General features: G+C 48.5%; 1 protein-coding gene across 1 annotated transcript in view; it reads left to right on the forward strand.

The window, feature by feature from the left end:
- LOC147707982 (amine sulfotransferase-like) overlaps positions 1-15,189 on the forward strand; it is a 363,481-nt gene that overhangs the window by 317,716 nt on the left and 30,576 nt on the right. The gene's annotated exons all lie outside the window — the stretch shown is intronic.

A 15,189-nucleotide genomic window follows, 5' to 3' on the forward strand; every position in this document is an offset into this window, starting at 1 on the left:
ATTTCTTTAAATGATTGTATCACCTGGAGTCTGAGGAGGGGGTCACGCCTCATTTCTGTAAAAACTGGGTCAGGGAAGAGATACTGAAATAATGAAGATTTTGAGTAGGGGCCATTAATTTGGTTAATAAATGGTCAATTCCAAGCATTGGAACACATATGGCCACATCAATAGCTTTGTATGAATAACTGCATCAAATTTAAGTGTAGAACAGCACCACTTGTCTTTTGCTACTATTATTTACAAGAAATCAAAATGTAATGGTTAAATATATATTTATATATATTTACAGCATCCAATAAAAATCATGACTTCAGCTTGTCATTACAGCTATGTATGTAATCATTGCTTATTAGTAAGGAGAAAGTTGGCTTTATTTTGCTTGTAGGTCCACAAAAGTCATGGGACTAGAGAAGACGCATGTCCAGATATACATAGAAGTCATGAAACGAAGGGCAGCAAGCAAAGTTGGTGCGCTGTGTTGTGTGAAAGGGAGAGAGCAGAAAGCCCCATACCTCCCAAGATGTGGCTCTGTTTGGCTATTTCCCTATGCACTTTTGGCTGATATATGCCAACGTAGACAACCTTGTGGCATAGTACACAGGTGTCTGGGTTTTAGGAAGGATAGGTTAGGTGATGGAAGGGGCATATTCCACTATCCTTTAAGGTGTTTCCCAGTTTGAAAATGTGCTCTGCAATGCAGCACACATTAAAAGCGGGAGAAATATGGAGAAACGCAGGAGATTAGTGAAAATTCCTGTCTACAATCCTTTGTAGATAGGGATTTGCAGAAAACCCATGGGTGGTTGCATTAGAATGTCTGTGCCCCACCCACAGGATGCCACTTCACACAAAGTAAACCAAGGCAGCACATTGGGAAACTTTGCATTATTTTTGGATACAATATAACAGAAATCACGATTGTATTTGGATTGTGAACAACACCACAATAATTTGTGTTTTTAAAAAGGTAATGCAAACCCGACGCAAAATATTTGTAAATCTGGGCCCAGATAGCCAACTATAAATATTGTCTCATCGTATTTCCGATGCAATTTGGATGCAACAAACTTACAATTGGTTGTTGTCTGCACGATGTGCTGAGCAGACTATAAGTTGTATTTCCCTCTGTTAAATTAAATCTGGTATGCTTTTGCATGTTTTCATGTTGTTCAGTGAAGTGAAGGGGGGGGGGGGGGTTTGTTCAAGTTTCAGAAATCTCTTGCTTGCACATTCTCACCTTTCACAGCTCTGAGCCCAATACAAATCAACAAATATATATATATATGTATATATTTTTTTTACTTTCTTTATACATTTTCCAAATTAAGAAAAACAAATTGCAAAAAAAAAAAACATATTTTGCAAGCCCGTATATGCGGGCAATGTTACATCGGGTTAAAGTATATAGAGTCAGAGAGAGTAAGCAAACAAGAGAACTGCATAAATTTGCAGTCTAATCCAGTCCAAGCATTCAAGGACGGTTCATACATCGGCACTGATTAGTAACATCAAGCAGAACACATTTGTTCAGATATCACAGTGAGTTGTGCATTTGGACATGAAATAATGATCAAGGGAAGACTCTGCTCCATAGTTAACAAATAATCCCAAAGTGTATGCCAAATGTCTGGACGAGAGGTGGGGAAAGTAATGTTGACCATTAAGGACAGGTGTTCAAAGACTGCAGTCCAATAAACCTCATTGTTAGAAATGGGATCTCCGGTTGGCTAAGGCTGGCGCCAAAACCAGGCAGAGACCACCACTCTACGTCAGGGCAAGGGAGTTACATGCCAAGATAACCCCTGCTCAACCCCTTGGTAACGTGACATGAGCAGTAAGGCTAATCCCAGAGGTTTTGTAAATTAAGCGTTTGCGCGTGCACCCAGCAACAACACCCAAGGCCCACCACAAAGGAAACTCCACACAAGGTTATATGTAAAAAAAGCCTTTGTATTATACCAAACACATTAGATAATAAACACACACTTTACAATGTGCCATAGGCACGGGCAGAATTTACAGCGGATTATGTACACGGGACTGGGCCACATGGACCACTGTCAGGAATAAGCACTTTTAGAACTAGCACTTGGTAGAATTAGCAGTTTGTAAGAAAAATGCTTAGCACATAGAATATATATTAACTGTAGCACCAAATAGCAAAATGTAGCACACAACCAGTAACCACTGGTAAAAGGTAAGTACCACCCTCGCAACCCTAACCACCTTAGAAAAACATCACGCAGGGAACCATGAACTCACTAGTAGAACCTATACTAGGAAAAACAACCTCCTAACACAACCTCCTAAGTATGAAAACACATTCAGAGGTATAGACAAGAAGCTTTGCACATGATGCAGTAAAACCCATTCAGAGGTATAGGCAAGAAGCTTGGCACAAGATGCATAAAAACACATTCAGAGGTATAGGCAAGAAGCTTGGCACATGATGCATAAAAACACATTCAGAGGTATAGGCAAGCAGCTTGGCACATGATGCATAAAAACACATTCAGAGGTATAGGCAGGCAGCTTTGTACATGATGCATAAAACACATTTAGAGGTAAAGGCAAGCAGCGTGGCACATGATGCATAAAAACACATTCAGAGGTATAGGCAAGCCGCTTTGTACATGATGCATAAAAACACATTCAATGGTACAGGCAAGCAGCTTTGTACATGATGCACAAAAACACATTTAGAGGTATAGGCAAGCAGCTTTGTAGATGATGCATAGAAACATATTCAGAGGTATAGGCAAGCAGCTTTGTACATGATGCATAAAAACACATTCAGAGGTATAGGCAAGCAGCTTGGCACATGATGCATAAAACTCACATTCAGAGGTATAGGCAAGCAGCTTTGTACATGAGGCATAAAAACCCATTCAGAGGTATAGGCAAGTAATCACAAATTGCGCAAAAACCACATAGGGCCTAAACATGTACCCCACACAAGGGCCCAACACATGAATTGTCCCCCAGGCCAACTTGGCCTCTCAGGGGCTGAAACGCCCTGTGTCCAAAATGTTAGGGCAGGCTTCGCAGGCAGCCAAACAAGAGGCACAAGGCCTAAACGAAGCAGCTGCCCACTAAGTGCTAGGCAGCTGGAGAACTGAGCCTGGCACCAGCGTGCCTCCTGGCTCTCTTTGGGGGCTCTCAATAAACAATGTGGAAGCCTCCTGGGCTCTGGCACAGCTGTGCTCCAAACACGTGGGAGCCTCGCAGGCACGAGAAAGAAAATGCCCCCTTGGAGCTTCGTGGGCTCTGAACAATTAGCTGTGCCCTCAGGAGCCTCAGGGGCTCTGTATCAATGACTTGGGCCTTAGGAGCCCCTGTGGGCTCTGCACACTGCAGCCTCGCTGGGGGGAGCGGCCGCTGCCTGCCAGGGCCGCTTTACCACCCCAAAAATGCGCCCAAGAGCCTCTCGGGATTGAATTAAAAATGCCTGCTTCATTGGAGCCTCTCGTGGGCTCGGAGGAAATGGCCCCTTCATTGGAGTCCCCCTTCTGGGGACTTGGAAACAGAAAGGCCCCCAACGTCGGAGTCCTGCTATGGGACTTAAAATAGAAAAAATGCCCCCTGGTTCGTGGGAGTGGCCCGCTATCTTAAGGGGCCGCTCTCCTACTTGACTGAAACTCCCCTCACCCCGAGGTGCCCGCACTCACCGGCTGCTGCAGGCGCGTCCGGACTTTGATGGGCTTCCTCTGTCGGTGGTAGGGGGACTCCCTCACTGCTGGAGTCCCGCTCGCCGGCTGCTGCTTCTACGAGAGCTCCTGCTCCTCAGGGCTCTCTGCGGACACGGCGCCTCTCCTGACACGTCCCAGCGCGGGGTAGGCTCCTGCCTGGGTACCGAGGGTGTTGCTCCTTTCCCGGTCCGGCCCAGCGTGGGGTAGGCTCCCGTCTGGGTCTCCTCCTTCGGTCACACGGGCACCACGTCCTTCTTCCTGTTACAGGAGCGCGGGGTGGGCTCCCGTCTGATTCCTGTTTGATGATTTCCCCTTCCGGCTCGCCGTGGGCAGAGAGGCGGCCTGCATGTTAAGTCCTTTTGCCGGCTGCAATGCGGGGTAAAGCGAGGGGTAGGCACCCTCGGAAATTTAAGTATGAAAAAGTGGCAAACCTGCAGGGTGGGCACCTGCTCAGATTATAATAAAAATCCGGCCAAATGCAGGGTGGGCACCTGCTTAGTTCGGTAGTACCTGGGAGTCCCTCTCTCTCTCCCCCTGCAGTGCGACGCTGCAGAGAGCCTCCCAGAAATCAAGGTGGAGCGCTCCCCAGGGCAAATCCCTCAGGGCCCAAAGTGTCGAGCCCGGGCAAAGTTCAGGGAAGGCAGGCAGGGGGGGGCAAAGGCTGGGTCCAGCGTCCAGCTCACAGGGCCCTCCAGGCAGGGAGGCAGTCGCAGTGGTGGTCCTCCTGGCGCCCAGCAGCAGCAGGCCCCCCCTTAAGATTGGATCCAGGGAAAGAACACTTTGCATGGGGACACAGCCCCTTTTTAATCACCTAACTCTTTTGTCTCAGGGTGCAGGGGGGAAAAACCAGTCGCAGCTGGTTTTGGAGCACTCTGATGTGCTCAGCCCCTCTTCCCATTCGCTGACCAGGCTGGGGTCATCAGTCGCACCACAGGGGGCGGAGCCAGCATTGTGTGGGGAAACCCCAGCCCTATTCAGGTCCCAGGTGAACTCCTCCCTCACAACAATCATGCAGATCTCTCCACTCACCACCGGGCAGACCCATCCTAACTCCTGGAGCCAGGCTGACCAGCCAGCTCCAGCCAATCACAAGCCAGACAGTCACTGCACCTTTATTACACAGACATGCCAACTTCTAGAAGTGGCACTTTCACACAAGACACAATAACGCCGCACACATCATCACGCAGCATTTAATCACACGAGTCTGCACATACCAAACTCGAGCTTGCACTCCCCACGCATCAGGAACTACAAGGGACACATATATTCCCTATGCATTCCTATGGGAGGGCAGGCCAACCTCACTACATGCACGCACTTTACCCTGGGACACAGTGGTAAAGTGCGCAGAAGCCAAAAATCACTAACACCAGCTCGCAATTCAAAGCAAAAAGTTTAGGGCTGAACCTGCCAGAAGGGCCAAGTCCAACACAACCCCCTTCCAGCCAAAACGCAGGGTAGACCAATCACGACCGTGATGGGCTTCCCTGCTTGGGGCGATAGAACACGGACTCGGGCCCGCAACTGCAGGGACATCCTCCTGTTCTACGCCACGGTGAACCCATGGGGCTCCTAAAAAAACGGTCTGGAACAACTGGGCTACCCCACTGGTACTCCCAAGCTGTCCGCGGCCAGGACCAGGCCCTGGGCCACCCAGGTGCCACTGGTCCTTGCCTATTCACAGAGTGGGGGGTAGGAACCCCTGGTACGTAGTAGCCATTCTCCACTCTTCCTGTCTGTAGGACAAGGCTAGACCGCCACTGATTCTCCAGCCTAGGGTCTACACCCTCAGGTGGACCAGGAGTCACAGGGGAGTGTCTCCTCCCTCTACCTCTCCTTCTAGGGATCCTCCTCCTCCTGCGAGGGGTACCCTTAGAACACCACTCTCCCAACCTAGGGTTAACCCCTCAGGTTGCACCGGGGTCAGAGGCGGGCTCTCCCACCCCTTCCAGAGTTCTGCACCCTCCCAACGGGAGTGGTACCCCTGGAAGATGAACCGGTCAGGACGCTGGTTACAGACGTCCTACCCTTTAGGTCAGGCTGATCCTGAACCTGGCCTCCCAACCTCTGGTCTAAAACCTTTGGTGGAATACTTGCCTGGCACTGCTGGACTTCTGGGGACATACACACCATCCACCTGAGTCTAACAAATGACTCATATGTTGTGTGACTGTCTGTGTGGCGCAGATCTCCCATTCCCTGCCCATCTGACAGTGCGTGAAGACCCCCCAGAACAGAATTGTTGTAACCCTGGTCCCCCCAAGGGAATCTAGCCCAACTGGCTAGTCCCTGGTTCACTGGTTCTTCCACTAGGGCACTCATCCCCCAATCACTCCTCACTTCGTACTCCTGTGCCCTCCCAACTGGAGTGGCACTGCCAGACATTAGAACCACTGGAGCTCTATTTACAGATGCTCCAGGTCCTCTATACACTAGGAGATCCTCCTCAAATGGACTAACAGGACAGCCTAGGTCCCCAACCTGGTGTTCCCTTAAGAAAACATCCAGGCTCTGAGGCAGGGCTTCGGGCGTCTGGGGACTCTTGGTAACCCACGCACTCCCGCTCCACTGACACAGGTCGTAAGCCCGTACACCCCCCTCGCTACACTGGGACCTAGCTGGGCTACTCTGAACCTCTTCCACCACGCTGGGCTGGATGATACCTGAACCACTACTTTTGGAATCACTCACTAATGACTCTTCAGAACCTCTGGCCCTTTCCCAGAGGTCTGCTTCCTTTGCAAGCTCCCAAAGATTAAACTTTTCATACTTCAACAGGTGCTGGCGCAACTCCGGCCAGCAGCGACTGAACAACTGCTCTCTGAGAACAAGATCAAACAATTTGTCCAAATCAGGTCCCGTGTGAACCTCTAACCACTCAACTAGGGTATCTTGACATTCGTCCACAAACTCCTCCCAAGACTGGTGAGGCAGTTTCCTACTGCTCCTGAATTTCAACCTATACTCCTCGTCTTGGGAAACAGGTACCATACTCTGGGAACTGGGAATGGAATTTCCTGCACTGAAGTCTATATCGCTGCCACCACTGGACTCAACCCTCCCTGGGGAATACAGAAAACTACAACTGCGCTCAAGGGATAATCTACCCTCCAGAGCTAATTTCTCCCTGGCAAAGGCCCTCTCAGCCTCTGCCATCCTCTCCTGCACACCCAGCTGTGCTATTTCCTTGGCATGCTCTAACCTGAGCTTCTCCAAAGCCAGCTGGGGCTCCCTTTCTTCCCTCCTATCTACCCACTCCTCTGGGGACAGGGAAAGGGATGAGGTGCGGCTCCCGACACTGGACCCAGCAAGGGACTCCCTCTCTTTGAGGTCTTCACTATCTACTGGCGTCCAGGCAGAGTCATTTTCTCCCTCCTCACTGCGCTCAAGATCCCATTGATCCTTTTGCCATAGGATCAGGCTGTTCCTAAGTTTGGACTGGGTGTCTGACTCACCCATCTGTATGTCTCTCTCTACACAGAACCTTACCAACTCTAACATACTGTATCTAAACAGACCACAGGAATTAAAAGCAGACTCCATTTTGGCGTACGTTCTTGAGAAAAGTTTAACACAAGGAACCTAGGAGACTGAGCTAAAAACAGGAGTACACAATTCACAAAGGACACCTTTAGGAGAAGAAATAATGGAACTTCAACAAAACAATAATCCCTAAAATGTGATTATCTAAAATGCAGAGTTTTGTGGTGCAGCCAGCTGCCGCTGTGGTACAGCGCAAAAGCAAATCCTCATCCCTTCCGCTGCCACCAATGTTAGAAATGGGATGTCCGGTTGGCTAAGGCTGGTGCCAAAACCAGGCAGAGACCACCACTCTACGTCAGGGTAAGGGAGTCACACGCCAAGATAACACCTGCTCACCCCCTTGGTAACGTGACACGAGCAGTAAGGCTAATCCCGGAGGTTTTGTAAGTTAAGCGTTTGCGAGTGCACCCAGCTACAACACTCAAGGCCCACCACAAAGGAAACTCCACACAAGGTTATATATAAAAATAGCCTTTATAATATACCAAACACATTAGATAATAAACACACACTTTACAATGTGCCATAGGCACGGGCAGAATTTACAGGGGATTATGTACATGGGACAGGGCCACATGGACCCCTATCAGGAATAAGCACTTTTAGAACTAGCACTTGGTAGAATTAGCACTTTGTAGGAATAAAGCTTAGCACATAGAACATATAATAACTGTAGCACCAAATAGCAAAATGTAGCACACAACCATTAACCACTGGTAAAAGGTAAGTACCACCCACGCAACCCTAACCATCTTAGGAAAATATCACGCAGGGAACCATGAACTCACTAGTAGAACTATACTAGGAAAAACAACCTCCTACGTATGAAAACACATTCAGAGGTATAGGTAAGAAGCTTTGCACATGATGCAGGAAAACACATTCAGAGGTATAGGCAAGAAGCTTGGCACATGATGCATAAAAACACATTCAGAGGTATAGGCAAGCAGCATGGCACATGATGCATAAAAACATATTCAGAGGTATAGGCAAGCAGCTTTGTACATGATGCATAAAAACACATTCAGAGGTATAGGCAAGCAGCTTGGCACATGATGCATAGAAAACACATTCAGAGGTATAGGGAAGCTTTGTACATGATGCATAAAAACACATTCAGAGGTATAGGCAAGCAGCTTGGCACATGATGCATAAAAACACATTCAGAGGTATAGGCAAGCAGCTTTGTACATGATGCATAAAAACACATTCAGAGATATTGGCAAGTAATAACAAATTGCGCAAAGACCACATAGGGCATAAACATGTACCCAACACATGAACTGTCCCCCAGGCCAACTTGGCCTCTCAGGGGCTGAAACACCTTGTGTCCAAAATGTTAGGGCAGGCTTTGCAGGCTCCAAAAGAAGATGCCAAGGCCTAAACGAAGCAGCTGCCCACTAAGTGCTGGGGAGTTGGAGAACTGAGCCTGGCACCAGCATGCCTCCTGGCTCTTCTTTGGGGGCTCTCAATAAACAATGTGGAAGCCTCCTGGGCTCTGGCACAGCTGTGCTCCAAACACGTGGGAGCCTCGCAGGCTCGAGAAAGAAAATGCCCCCTTGGAGTCTCGTGGGCTCTGAACAATTAGCTGTGCCCTCAGGAGCCTCCGGGGCTCTGTACCAATGACTGGGGCCTAAGGAGCCTCGTGGTCTCTGCACATTGCAGCCTTGCTGGGGGGAGCGGCGGGCCGCTCTACCACCCCAAAAGTACCCCCAAGAGCCTCTCGGGCTCGAATTAAAAATGCCCGCTTCGTTGGAGCCTCTCGTGGGCTCGGAAGAAATGGCCCATTCATTGGAGTCCCCCCTTCTGGGGACTCGGAAACAGAAAAGCCCCCATAGTCGGAGTCCCACTATGGGACTCGAAATAGAAAAAATGCCCCCTGGTTCGTGGGAGCGGCCCGCTATCTTCCGGGGCTGCTCTCCCACTCGACTGAAACTCCCCTCACCCGAGGCGCCCGCACTCACTGGCTGCTGTGGACACGTTGGGACTTTGATGGGCTTCCTCTGTCAGTGGCAGGGGGGACTCCCTCACTGCTGGAGTCCCGCTCGCCGGCTGCTGCGTCTACGAGAGCTCCCGCTCCTCGGGGCTCTCTGCGGACACAGCGCCTCTCCTGACATGTCCCAGCGCGGGGTAGGCTCATGCCTGGGTACCGAGGGTGTTGCTCCTTTCCTGGTCCGGCCCAGCACGGGTAGGCTCCCGCCTGGGTCTTCTCCTTCGGTCACACGGGGCACCACGTCCTTCTTCCTGGTACAGGGGCGCTGGGAGGGCTCCGGTCCTCTTCCTGTTTGATGATTTCTCCTTCCGAGTCACCGTGGGAAGAGCGGCGGCCCGCAGTGTTAAGTCCTTTTGTCGGCTGCAATGCGGGGTAAAGCGAGAGGTAGGCACCCTCAGAAAATGTAAATATGAAAAAGCGGCAAATCTGCAGGTTGGGCACCTGCTCAGATTATAAAAAAAATGCGGGCCAAATGCAGGGTGGGCACCTGCTTAGTTTGGTAGTACGGGGGAGTCCCTCTCTCTCTCCCCCAGCAATGCTACGCTGCAGAGAGCCTCCTAGAAATCAATGTGGAGCGCTCCCCAGGGCAAATCCCTCAGGGCCTAAAGTCTCGAGCCCAGGGCAGAGTTCAGGGAAGGCAGGCAGGGGGGGGCAAAGGCTGGGCCCAGGGTCCAGCTCACAGGGCCCTCCAGGCAGGGAGGCAGTCCCAGTGGCGGTCCTCCTGGCGCCCAGCAGCAGCTGGCCCCCCTCAAGATTGGATCCAGGGAAAGAACACTTACACGTAACTCCTTTGTCTCAGGGTGAAGGGTGGGGAAAAACCAGTTGCAGCTGGCTTTGGAGCACTCTGATGTGCTCAGCCCCTCTTCCCATTCACTGGCCAGGCTAGGGTCCTCAGTCGCACCACAGGGGGCGGAGCCAGCATTGTATGGGGAAAGCACAGCCCTATTCAGGTCCCAGGTGCACTCCTCCCTCACATCAATCATGCAGATCTCTCCACTCACCACCGAGCAGACCCATCCTGACTCCTGGAGCCAGGCTCACCAGCCAGCTCCAGCCAATCACAAGCCAGACAGTCACTGCACCTTTATTACACAGACATGCCAACTTCTAGAAGTGGCACTTCTACACTAGACACAATAGCGCCGCACACATAATCGCGCAGAATGTAATCACACAAGTCCGCACATATCAAACTCGAGCTTGCACTCCCCACGCATCAGGAACTACCAGGTACACATACATTCCCCATGCATTCCTATGGGAGGGCAGGCCAACCTCACTACACGCACGCACTTTACCCTGGGACACAGTGGTAAAGTGCGCAGAAGACAAAATACACTAACACCAGGTCACAATTCAAAGCAAAAAGTTTAGGGGTGAACGTGCCAGAAGGGCCAAGTCCAACACTCACTATGTTGGCAAGTCCATGTAGGTTGTGCAAAGTCTGTGTTTGGTGCATTACCCTTCAGGCAATCTGAGGATCTGGTAGAATCTATTTTCACAAGTGCGCTTGGGGTGGCATATGTCCTATGCAGAAATTTAAAATGGAGGAGTTTGTGGTGGTGATTGGGAGAAACAAGTTAAGTTTGTGTGCAGCAATAAAGCCACTCCTTATCAGTCAATGCACAGCCTGGATCATTTTCCCACAGCTCCCTTACTCTTCCATCAGTGATATACAAGATTTGTATAGTTTAGAAACCAGTCCACTCCTGTCTGAGGTAGAGAGTAGAAGAGTAAAATGCAGCAAGTCTTTGGGGACTATGGGGTGGGAGGGGACGCATGTGTGAAAAGCAGAATGAAGCTGGCGTAGGATGAAAAGATCCATTGGTGTGGCCTGAGAGAATCTGATAACATCAGTGTGTGAAATAGCATGATCATTCGGGAAGAAGTCGTCCTTCGTTTGTAGGTCAAATTTGTTAAGTGTACATTGCACAACTTTTTCTGGGTAGGTGGGACCCATGGATTGTTGGTCAAAGGCAATAGAGGGGAATATAATGAGCGGTACCTAGCAGATGATTAAGTTTTCACCATGCCACTAGGCAAAATTGGGGATAGTGGGAGAACGGCAGTCTGGTCCCTTTCGGCAATGGAAATGGGTGGAGCCAGCTGCGGTCGGCAGTGGGAGTACCTGCAGGGCGGTGAAGTGGGGAGGGGGAGGGGAAGGATGGGAGGTAGTAATCTATGGATTTCGGAGGTTTGCAGGGAAGTAAACATATAAATAAATAAAAGAATTTTGTTGTGCCAATGCATCGTATTTGGGGATGCAGTGCGCGCAACGAAATTCATTTAATTTATTTATATGTTTACTTACCTGTAAAGCTCCGTAATCCATAGATTACTACCTCCCAACCTGCCCCTCCTCCTCCCCATGTCACCGCCCTGCAGGTACTCCCACTACCGACCGCAGCTGGGTGGAACCAATAGAACGCAAACTTTCCCTGTGTGTCTAGATAGTAGAGTTGAAAGTCCAGGAGTCCAAACCAGCAACCTGTCATAGGGGGAGAACCATTGTGTCCCATCGAATCCTGGGGTGTCAGTCCCCAAACAAGACGCAGTAGCAAACTCCAAAGGGTACAAAAAATGAGTTTGGTAGAAAGATTGGAAAATTTAGAAAAGATAAAGAAACCAGGGCAACACAATCATTTTAATAATTACTCTTCAGCCAACCATTTAAAGAAGAAGCTGCATCCACTGCTCGATATGGGTCATGAGTCTGTCAATGGCGGGCTCATAATTTAAGCTGATGACTTGTTCTTTACATCTATGAAGTATCACACAAAGATCTTTAGTGGAGTCACCACACCGCTTCAGTGGAAATTCACCTATCACCGTTGGTGTAATGTCTATCAGGGGAAACACTTCTGATTTTGCCCAGTTTACCTGAGGGCCTGATAATTTCCTGAACCAGGCAATTTCGAAGAGACCAGGAGTATGGTTTGGGGTTGGCTGATGAAGAAATATTAAAATATCATCAGCACACAATAAAATGAGCAGTGAGCAAGATCTGAAATGTAGACCCTGAAGCATTTGTTTGGCCTTCTGGTGACGGACCATAGGGTCCATTGCAATAATAAAAGGAAGAGATGACAGGAGGCATCCCTGTCGCATACGACTAGTGACCCTGAATTGGTGAGTTATAAATCCATTCACCCGCAATCGAGTTACAGGTAGGGAATAAAGGAGAGCAATTAATGCACTAAAGCCCTTAGGCAGGGTGATCTTCTCCAACACTCCCCAGAGGAGAGGCCACTCCAGGGAGTCAAAGGCCTTCTCGGCATCCTAGAGTGTGACAGCCGCTGAGATCTCCAGGGACACTCATTTGAATACAACAAACACCGTAAGTAAATTGTGAAATGTGGACTTGTGGGGGGCAAACCCAGATTGGACTGGATAAATGAATTGGTCCACCACTAACACCAGTCTGGTGGAAATTATTTTAGCCAAAATTTTATTATCGAAGTTTAATAAAGAGAGAGGCCTATATGAAGCACAGAGATGAGGGTCCTTGCCAGCCTTGAGCAGGAGAATGAACACCGCCTCTCGCAGAGAGGGTGGCAGCACTCCGTCCTCAAGGGCCTCCGCATAGATGTCTAGCAGACAGGGTAAAATGGGCTTGTATGTTTTATAAAATATGCTGGTTAGTCCATCTAAGCCAGCGGCTTAAGAGCTATCCAGACCATCAATAGCTTGCGCCACTACATCCTCAGTTAAGGGTTTACTCAAGAACTGATGCTGTGCGTCTGTCACCCACACCATTGTAATTTCTTCAAGGTAGGCCCTTCTATCATCCTCATTGCTTGTAACATTAGTGGAGTATAGTAGCTAAGTAAAGTATCAGCATTGGCTGTGTTGGTGGTTACCTGGCTGCCAAGAAGCTCCGCTAGGTAGACAGGACCTGGATTGGGGCGAAGTAGAAGTGCCAGGGTGTGCCTGGGGTGCTCGCCATCCACGTAACGTTAGGCCCAAGCATACCTGCCAAGATAGGAAACTTCTATGTAGGCTAAGGATCAGAATTCATCAAGACAGTGTGTGCATTTTATTAAGAGACAGTTGTTAGGGTGTTGCGTATTAAGGGAATCCAATCTCGCCAAGTCTGCTTGTTGCGGGGATTCTGCACATACACAGAACTATACACAGAGAAACAGGACCTCAGTGAATAGGTGGTGTACCAACCTACCACATCCGTACCTAAAATCCCTAACCAACTAGCAATAGTGTCTCAGTCATTCTCCATCTACAGCAAAGCTACCAGTGATTAGACAACCCAGGACACGTAACTCTATCTTGGGAATCGCGGAAGCCAGGCACTCTTTCGCTTAGCCACTCATACTTGTCTACAATGTAAATAATCAGAGACGCAGTATAGTTTAAAATGTTTACTTAAACTAACATGTTCTATGGTGCAATACACTAGCAGCAGAATGCATAAACACAATATAGTCAGCATTGTTACAATTACATAGAATACAAACGGGGATGTCATGTTATGGAAAACAATGGAAAAGGACAGAACGACCTAACCACCATCCCCGTGACAAGAGATAGTTTATTATAAAACAGAAGACCTCTGAGCTTTGTCAGCAGACTCCCATACCTCAAGGTCTAGATGCAATGTTCACATCGTAGGACAAACACGGGTTTCTCTCTTGAAAGGTGTCTCTCTGTGTGTGTAAAAAGCAGGTTTTGCTCGCAATATTAAAATACACGATTTCCAGAAATGCAGATATGTGTAGCATGTTATGTCTAGTGCTGAGGGACAGATCAGAACAGAATAAAAAGGGGCATTGTTGTTTAACCTTGAACATTGTGTGCAGACTAAATCTCAGAGCACAGCAAATAACCTGCAAGGTAGTCAATTCTCATTTGGAAAGGGGCACAAACAAAGTCTTGTGAAATATATGCTTGCAGTGGCGTGAGCAAAAGCAGCCTCATGGCAGCGAAGCTCATGCTAATTTAGCAATTGTTGACAATGGATATATAAGCCTTACTACACCCTCCCCCTGATATGGCCATTGTATGTAGATCATACAAGAAAGTAAAGTTCAAAAAGTCTGTGCAGATATCAATCAGCGTGTCCATAACATTTGGAAAAAGCAAAAATGAAAGTATGTGTGGAAAAAAAATGGAAGAAGTCAAAAGACAAGAAAGAGAGGAGGAGGTGATAGTAAAAACATTGTTGAAAGCAAGAATCCTGAAACCTAGCTGATGTCTACTAGCAAATGTACCTGATTAATTCATCAAGGTGTAAGTGCAAAAGAATGGAACACCCTGCAGAAGGACATCATTTTGGTCAGTGCCATCCAATTTAGCAAGGTGAAGGAACAAGAATGTTCTTCATTGTCAGGTGCCTCCATTAACATTGATGGATAACTTGTGTGATATTCAATGTGGCTCTGTAGTATGAGATTCTGTGAAGCCTCACAGATATCCCATTGTGCCAAAATGCCAAGTGCAGCAGCACGCGCCATCAAGCCAATCCCAGTACACACCTGCTCATGAGCAACTAAGGGGTCCATTAGACGATCGAAATCCAGGACTGGACTGGACATGATGTGTTGGTGAGACATAATTTCAATGCCCACGTAAATTCACAGTGGAGAAACGAAAACACAGGTTGCAAGCAATTAAAGTAAGCAAAACGGAAGGATAATCCATAAGACACACTGAGTGTCTCAAGAGGCAGTGTACCGAAGCATTCATTCATCCGGTCATGAAGCAGTTGCAGCCGACCTGGCCTGCGCAGTACCAGAAGAGGAGCAGCCATTGCATAGCAGGCACAATAGAAGCAGGATACCCGCTCCCAATGCCAATAGTAACGGTAAACCGCCAAAGACGTTGGAAAAGATAGAATGAATGAATGCAGGTATCACACCAAATATAGTCTGAAAAGAAGTAACGAGTCCAGAATACACATGTTTAAAAAAAATTGCCAGGCCTTGAGTATGAGATGCATTGAAA

The sequence above is a fragment of the Lissotriton vulgaris genome, chromosome 6, assembly GCF_964263255.1.
Source record: "Lissotriton vulgaris chromosome 6, aLisVul1.2, whole genome shotgun sequence".
Classification (NCBI taxonomy): Eukaryota; Metazoa; Chordata; class Amphibia; order Caudata; family Salamandridae; genus Lissotriton; species Lissotriton vulgaris.